We start from the raw sequence: 8212 nt of genomic DNA, 5'->3' as shown, positions 1-8212 counted from the left end.
GTGCTTCGTGTGCGCGGCGCCGTCCAGCTGCCGGGCTCTGGGCTCTGTGGTCTCCAGCTCCGAGCAGAGGCAGCAGCAGCAGTTGGGAGGCCGGTGGGGGGAGGCGGGGGGCGGCTGCCTGATGGGAGGGGCAGAGGAGCCCTCCTTCCCATCCTCAGTCTGGAAGCAGCGTTTTTTCCTAGATGTGGGGGCAGGGCCTAGGGATGGACCCATCTCCGGTGATGTGAGGGGCGGAGGGGCCGCTCTGGGAGGTGAGTCTGGACTCCCCGAGGCTGTCAAACCTCTGAGCGCCTCTGGCTCCCAGGTCCCCGGGTGTTGGGCGCCTGCTGGAAGGAAATGAAGGAGCTGTTCCCACGCTGGCAGGGCCAGGACCTTTGTCCTTCCTCTCCCTTGGCTGCAGACCCCTGACCCTTCTGCTGGGCAAAGCCTGTCCAGCCACGACTGGGTCATCCATCCATCCATTCATCCTCCACTTCCCCAAACTCACTTGCAACACCGAGCTCCCGCCAGGATCCCAGCCCCATCCATGCGGACGCCCTGCTGGGAGGAGCAGCCAGGGACCCAGGCAGTCGGAGCTGAGCAGGCAGTGGGGGGTGGGACAGCCTGGAACGAAGACCCTTCGTGGGGCGCCTGGGTGGCTCAGTCGGTTAAGCGTCCGACTTCGGCTCAGGTCATGATCTCGCGGTTTGTGGGTTCGAGCCCCGCGTCAGGTCCTGTGCTGACAGCTCAGAGCCTGGAGCCTGTTTCGGACTCTATGTCTCCCTCCCTCTCTGCTCCTCCCCCACTCATCCTCTGTCTCTCTCTGTCTCAAAAATAAATAAGCTATAAAAAAAAAAATCAAAGACCCTTCTAGACAAGGGGGCCCAGTGGGTGATATCTGTGCCGACCGGCCAGGTAAATAAAGAGGTGGAGGGGGCGAAAGGAAGACTTGGGAAGGGCATTCCAGGCAGAGGGGACAGCATGAGCAAAGGCCCAGAGTCAGGGAGCCTGGGGTGGTCTGGAGCCACAGGTCGAAGCCCTGGGTGCAGCATGAAGGGGGAGGGAGGGGAGGAGATAACCCCACGGGCTGGTCCACTTGGCTCTCTTGATTATTAGATCTCTTGAGTTGGTTCTTCAACCTCAGCTGAGCCCAGACCCCAGTGTAGGTCGCAGTCCCAGCAAGTGAGTGGCTCCAAGGATCAGAAATCAGTGGCTGAAGGAAAGGGGACTTTGTAGCAAAGGCATAGGGTGTCCTCATGGAGCCGAGATGCGCAGCCCGGCTGCGGGGCGTGGGAACACCAAGCTCTCGGACCCTTTCTCATCACTGCTTGCCCACCAGCATCACACGTGCCACGCTGATGTGGCCCGGATCCCTTCCCCCAAAAAGAAACATGTCCAGGTCCCAAACCCTGGGAAGCAGGACTCGGTTAGTGGTCAAGTTCTTTTTTTTTTTTTTTTATTTCTAGGAGAGAGAGAGAGACAGCGTGAGCAGGGGAGGGTCAGAGAGAGAGGGAATCACAGACTCCGAAATAGGCTCCAGGCTCTGAGCTGGCAGTCAGCACAGAGCCCGACGCGGGGCTCGAACCCACGAACCGCGAGATCATGACCTAAGCGAAAGTCGGACGCTTAACCGACTAAGCCACCCAGGCGCCGCCCCAGTGGTCAAGTTTATATGCTGCTTTTCTGTCATGACGACTTGAGGAAGTGCTGCCAGGGGAGGGGATCAGATGGACAGCTGGTAGTGTCCGCTCTGCATCCCCCCCCACACACACACACAACACACACACACGTACTTAATTCCTTCCGCTTTCCCCAGATAGCTGCATTCCGGTTGCTCTTGCTGAATTGTTATACCACAAAGTCTGCCACGAATATCTCGTCCCCCTGCCAAAGGGGAGGCAATCCAAGTCAGGTCAGGCTACTGCATCCAGGACTCCTTTCTCAGAGCTGCCATCTCCAGCTGCCCCTCAGTCCTGTCTATTTCTATTGAATCTCATCTAAGGTGGCTCCTTTTTCCCCTTCCATCTATAGGCTAAGCGGTCAGTTTAACCTCTCCTTCCACGCTTGATCTGTAGAGCAGAAAAGGGAAGCACGATACAGAGCACGCACCATGGTCCTCTAGCCGGGAAGAGGGAATTAAACCTTGAGAACAAGATGTTGCATGGGGTTTGCTTTACTGGTTACCTTCCTTGGCTTCTTCGTTGGCAAACATGGCCACCCCTGGTTCTGCCCACTGGGAAAGGATCCCTTCTCTAGGGTCTTTCACTGCCCTTGAGGGGTTCTTGAGAAACCTTTCTTTAGGAGGGGACACAGCTTCCCTGGGCGCTGTTTCACCTTGGTGCTGGGACTGAGCTGAGGAATTACCCAGAGGGTAAGTCGTCACAAGCCCCTGTTTGCCAGGTTTTAGGGTTTCCTAGAGTTTCCATTCCCACAGAAGCTTAATTAGTTGGCTGTCAGTTTTATTTTGGGTCATGTCATTGACCAATAACCACTGCCATGAAATCCTGTCCGGTAGAATATTCAGTTATAGACTTGGCTGGGGTTTCTCAACAGCAAGCATGGCGGCTGGCTTCTTCTTGCAGCCTAAAGGTAAGGAGGAAATCATCATCTAACTTGGGTGGAAAGCAGGGTTTTTATCTAATTTCTCTCTCTTTTAAAATTTTTTTAACACTTATTTATTTCTGAGAGACAGAGAGACACAGAGCATGAGCAGGGAAAGGGCAGAGAGAGAGAAAGAGAGAGAGAGAGAGAGAAAGAGAGAGACACGGAATCCGAAGCAGACCTCAGGCTCTGAGCTGCCAACACAGAGCCCAACGCAGGGCTCAAACCCACGAACCATGAGATCATGACCTGAGCCGAAGTTGGTCAACGGACTGAGCCACCCAGGTGCCCCTCATTTCTCTTGAAATGCTACCCCAACCTGCTTTCATGCCACTTGACAATGAGGGGCTATAGGACCAGAGGTTAAGGGTTATTCACTCCTGGGCTCTTCCCAAATATCCCTGTTCCACTTGCCAAGTTCACAGACTTTTGTGTCCCGTGCAGTAACCTTAGTGTCAGACACAGGGTATGGCAGAGAATGTATCTGATGCTTGGTTGTCATGAGCTATAGAGAAAAGGACTTCCCCCAACATAGTGAAATATTTGCCCTGCTTTCCCCCGATCTTGAGCAGAACTGAACCAAAGCTCAGTTGTCGCGCCTTCTGAAGGCTGCTAGAAGTAACTCACATTCTAATATGCTGGACAAGGTTCCTAAAGTGTCCCCCTTGGTTGGCACGTTCGGAGTCCTGTGAGATCACTGAAAATAGATAACGGATCTGTTACCACCAGCAAGAGTGGCTGATCTTCCATCCAGGGAGCGGGAATCCCCATCACCCTTCTCTCTGCCTCAAGTCACTTAGTTTCAATACCATCTTTAAAAAGCTGTTTCTTGGGACGCTTGGGTGGCTTAGTCGGTTGAGCGTCCGACTTTCGCTTAGGTCATGATCTCGCGGTTCGTGGGTTCGAGCCCCGCGTCGGGCTCTGTGCTGACCGCCAGCTCAGAGCCTGGAGCCTATTTCAGAGTCTGTCACTCCCTCTCTCTCTGACCCTCCCCTGCTCGCGCTGTCTCTCTCTCTCCTTGAAATAAAAATATAAATAAATAAATAAATAAATAAAAAGCTGTTTCTTGGGGCGCCTGGGGGGCTCAGTCAATTAAGCGTCCAACTTCAGCTCAGGTCACGGTCTCACGGTTCATGGATTCGAGTCAGGCTCTGTGCTGACGGCTCAGAGCCTATAGCCTGATTCAGATTCTGTGTTTCCCTTTCTCTCTTTCTGCCCCTCCCCGACTCATGCTCTGTCTCTCTCTCAAAGATAAATAAACATTTAAAACAATAAAAAGCTGTTGGGGCTCCTGGGTAGGTCAGTTGGATAAGCATCTGACTTTGGCTCAGGTCATGATCTTGCGGTTTGTGAGTTTGAGCCCCGTGTTGGGCTCTGTGCTGACAGCTAGTTCAGAGCCTGGAGCCTGTTTCCAGTTCTGTCTCTCTCTCTCTCTCTCTCTCTCTCTCTCTCTCTTTCTCTCTCTCTGTTCTTCCCCTGCTCATGCTCTGTCCCTCAATAATAAATAAGTGTTAAAACAATATTTTAAAAAAATTAAAAAATAAATAAAAAAATAGAAAGCTGTTTCTTTCAACACTCCATTTCCAATACCGATTTCTGTATTCATTCTGATTATTTTTGTTGTTGTTTTAAAAAAACAGAAATCAGGGAGCCTGGCGGGCTCAGTCAGTAGAACACGCAACTCTTGATCTCAGGGTTGTGAGTGTGAGCCCCACGTTGGATGTTGAGATTATTTAAAAAAAAATTAAAAAACAGAAACCAACTCAAGAGAGTTTGTACTGGGTAGATTATTATCCCCCAAGATTCATGCTCACATGAAACCTCAGAATGTGACCTTAATTGGAAATAGAGTCTTTGCAGATGAAATTAGTTAAGATGGGGTCATCCTCGATCAGCATATCTCTATAAGAAGAGGGAAATTTGAACACAAACACAGACACGTGGGCAGAATGCAGTGAAGATGGAGGGAGCGATCAGAGAGATGCATCTACGAGCCATTGAACGCCAAGAAGGCAGCATCAGAAGCTAAGAGAGAGGCCTGGAATGGATTCTCCCCAGAGCCCCTGGAAGGAGAAAACGCTGCCAACATCTCAATTTCAGACTTCTGGCCGCTAGAACGATAAGGGAATAACTTCCCATTGTTTTACGCCATCCAGGTTGCGCTCAGTTGATAACAGCAATCCTGGGAAACGGATACAGATTTTAAGCAAAATAAGGGAGGAAAGCATAAGGGTGCGAGGGACGTTCAGAAGAACTCAAAGGCAGGGGCACCTGGGTGGTTCAGTCAGTTAAGCGTCCCACTGCAGCTCAGGTCACGATTTGACAGCTTGTGGGTTCGAGCCCCACATCGGGCTCTGTGCTGACAGCTCAGACCCTGGAACCTGCTTTGGATTCTGTGTCTCCCTTTCTCTCTGCCCTTCCCCTGCTCACGCTCTGTCTCTATGTCAACAATAAAATAAACTTTAAAAATTTGTTTCACATTTATTTATTTGTGAAAGACGGAGAGAGACAGAGCATGAGCGGGGGAGGGGCAGAGAGAGAGATGGAGACACAGAATCCGAAGCAGGCTCCAGGCTCTGAGCTGTCAGCACACAGCCCGACGCGGGGCTCAAACTCACAAGTGGTGAGATCATGACCTAGGCCCAAGTCAGATGTATAACTGGCTGAGCCACCCAGCCTCCCCTAAAATAAACACTAAAAAAAAAAAGAAGAAGAAGAAGAAGAAGAACCTAAGGGCAAGAAAGCCGTGGAACCTCAAAAAGATACAAGGGCAAGGAGCCGAAAAGTTGCCTGAAATCGTATCTCTCACCTGTGACCCCCTCTTCCTCTCGTCCGTCTCTCTACGTCTGCTTCCTGATTCTCTCTCAATGTCTGTCTCTGCACAGAAGCTTCTCTGATTTCGTTAGTCCTTTGGAGCATCGTAAGTGACCCACAGCTCCCCAGCGTACGTGTACAGCACCCAAGCTTCAGTACCCGAGGACTCAGTCCTCTCTCCTCTGTTTTCCTAAGGAAGCCACCGGGGCCAGGTGACCAGCCCTGGGCGATCAACTTGGGCATGCCCGGAGGCGGCGATCTGCGACCAGGGACTGCGGGCGGAGCTGGCGCTTGCCCGTACTGGAGCTGGGCCCATACTGGCCGAGGCCCTACTACCCACTGACGGACTTCCCTGACGCCACCTGTATTCCCAAAGGAGCCCTCCTCCTGGGTTCTCATCCCGGTTCAGGGTCACCTCTGTTGCTGACACACGGGGCAAACGCGTCTTCCTACCATACTGACTAAAGCCCAGGCAGAACGCAACAGTCGCGCATCCAATGTCCTGGTGTGAACAGCAGCGAGAGGGATTAACTGACTCGGGAAGGGGAAATAAAGCTCATCGTTGGTTGCAGTTTCATTACACATTTGGCAAAATGTGAACAGAAAGGGAAAAAAATGCCAAGGGAAACTTCGGTACTGCTCCCACGCGGCCTTCACTCTCAGGTCACCTCCTACTACACACGTGTGCACACGCAACACTGACACAGGGGTGAGGCTGCGCAGAGGCAACTCCGCACGGAGCATTTCTCACTTGGTGATGTCACCATTTCCCATGATGCTGCAGGCTTCAGGACGGCCATCTTCAGTGGGCGCCCGCCATGCCTTCCTCGGGACAACTGTGGCCAAGGGGAAAAGGCGGGCCCTCTGCAGTGTTAAGGGGGCGCATTTTCTTTCTTCCGGTTTTAGTTGAATGTCCAACGTCCTGCTATTGCTTGTCCAATAGGCCTCATGCTCGTCCCGTCACCAGACTTCAGAGCCCTAGGAAGGCTGCCGCTTAGTGCACCCCCACCTGCCCGCTGGGTGACCTTGGCGTTGCCTGAGTTTCTTTGGTTGTGAAATGGGGATAATAATGACATGCGCCAGATGGGGCTCCCAGGGGATGATCCAAAATAATGCATGAAAAGCATGATAATGCTGACGACGGTTCTACTTTGTTTCATTTGCTGCGTAGTCAGATTTCCTGGGTGCATAATAATCCACTGAAGAAATGAGCGTGTATTCGTTTCCTGTGGCTGTTATAACAAAACACCACAAACGCTGTGGTTTAAAAAAACAACAGAAATTTGGGGGTGCCTGCTTGGCTCTGTTGGTAGATCACGCGACTCTTTTTCTCTTTTGTTTTTTTAAATGTTTTCTTTATTTCTGAGAGAGAGAGGGAGACAGCGTGAACAGGGGAGGGTCAGAGAGAGAGGGAGACACAGAATCTGAAGCAGGCTCCAGGCTCTGAGCTGTCAGCACAGAGCCCAACGTGGGGCTAGAACCCACAAACTGTGAGATCATGACCTGAGCCGAAGTCAGACACTTAATCGACTGAGCCACCCAGGCGCCCCTTCTGTTTTGTTTTTCAAATGTTTATTTATTTTGAGAAAGAGCACCCATGAGCAAGGGAGGGGCAGAGAGGGAGAGAGAGGGAGAGGGAGGGGGGGGGATACAGAGATTCCAAAGTGCGTTCTGAGCTGTCAGCACAGAGCCTGATGCAGGGTTGGAACTCATGGCCCGTGAGATCATGACCTGAGCCAAAGTGGGAAGCTGAGCCAACTGAGCCATCCAGGCGCCCCAGGCATGTGACTCTTGATCTCGGGGTTGTGAGTTCAAGCCCCACATTGGGAGTAGAGATTGCTAACAGGAAAATAAATGAGTGAATGAATGAATGAATGAATGAATAAACTCAAAAAACACCCAACACACCAAATATTTATTCTCTCACAGCAGGGAGAGTTCAGCAGTTCAAAACCAAGGGCCATTCCCTCCAGAGGCTCTAGGGGAGAATTCTTCTGGCCTCTTCCGACCCCTGAAGCTCCCGACGTTCCTTGGTTGGTGGCTGCTTCACCCCAACCTCTGCCTCCAAGTGCACATGACCTTCTCCTTGGTCTCCACTCTCCCTCTGTCTTTCTCTCATAAGGATGCTTGTCACTGGATTCAGGACCCACTCAGATAATCAGGGATGACCTCAGCTCAAGATCCTTAACTTAATTACATCTGCAAAGACCCTATTTCCAAATAAGGTCACATTCCTAGGTTCCAGGGCGTAGGGCTTGGACGTACCTTTTCGGAGGCCCCCCTCTGGGTAGAAAATGGCTTTCTTCCTTCTAACTCTTCTCTCTTCAGCATTTATGCTCTTTGGTTCTCATTTTCCTGTTTGGGGAAAAAGTCACCAGACGTATGTCTTCTCATTGAGGTTTTTGGGGTTTCACATGGGGGTGCTCCTCAGAAACGATGCCTTTAAAGGTAGATAACTGTCTAGAGGGGCACTTATCTAGATAGAGCAGGTGGGAGTGTGTGGTGGGGCGCCGCAACGAGCAAAACCTGGTTCCATCCAGCACTGCACCCTGTTTGCAAAGCTGTGACTCTCCCCAACCACTTTCGCCGAAACGTCTCTGTGGGCCTTACAATCTCTCTGAAGCTGGGGTAACAAACCCCATCTTATGGAGGAGGGGACAGACTGGAGGGCGTTGGGGCAGGGCTGGTCTCAGGGTCCTCAGAGAAGGTTCAAAAATACTCTCCCCGCCCCAACAGGCTGGAAGCCACGCCTTCTCACCTTCTGCACCCCCCCCCCCCCCCCCCCCCCCCCCCCCCCCCCCCCCCCCCCCCCCCCCCC

Source organism: Hyaena hyaena, unplaced genomic scaffold, assembly GCF_003009895.1.
Source record: "Hyaena hyaena isolate Hyena2069 unplaced genomic scaffold, ASM300989v1 scaffold_94, whole genome shotgun sequence".
Classification (NCBI taxonomy): domain Eukaryota; kingdom Metazoa; phylum Chordata; class Mammalia; order Carnivora; family Hyaenidae; genus Hyaena; species Hyaena hyaena.
Note: the sequence above shows the minus strand (reverse complement) of the source record.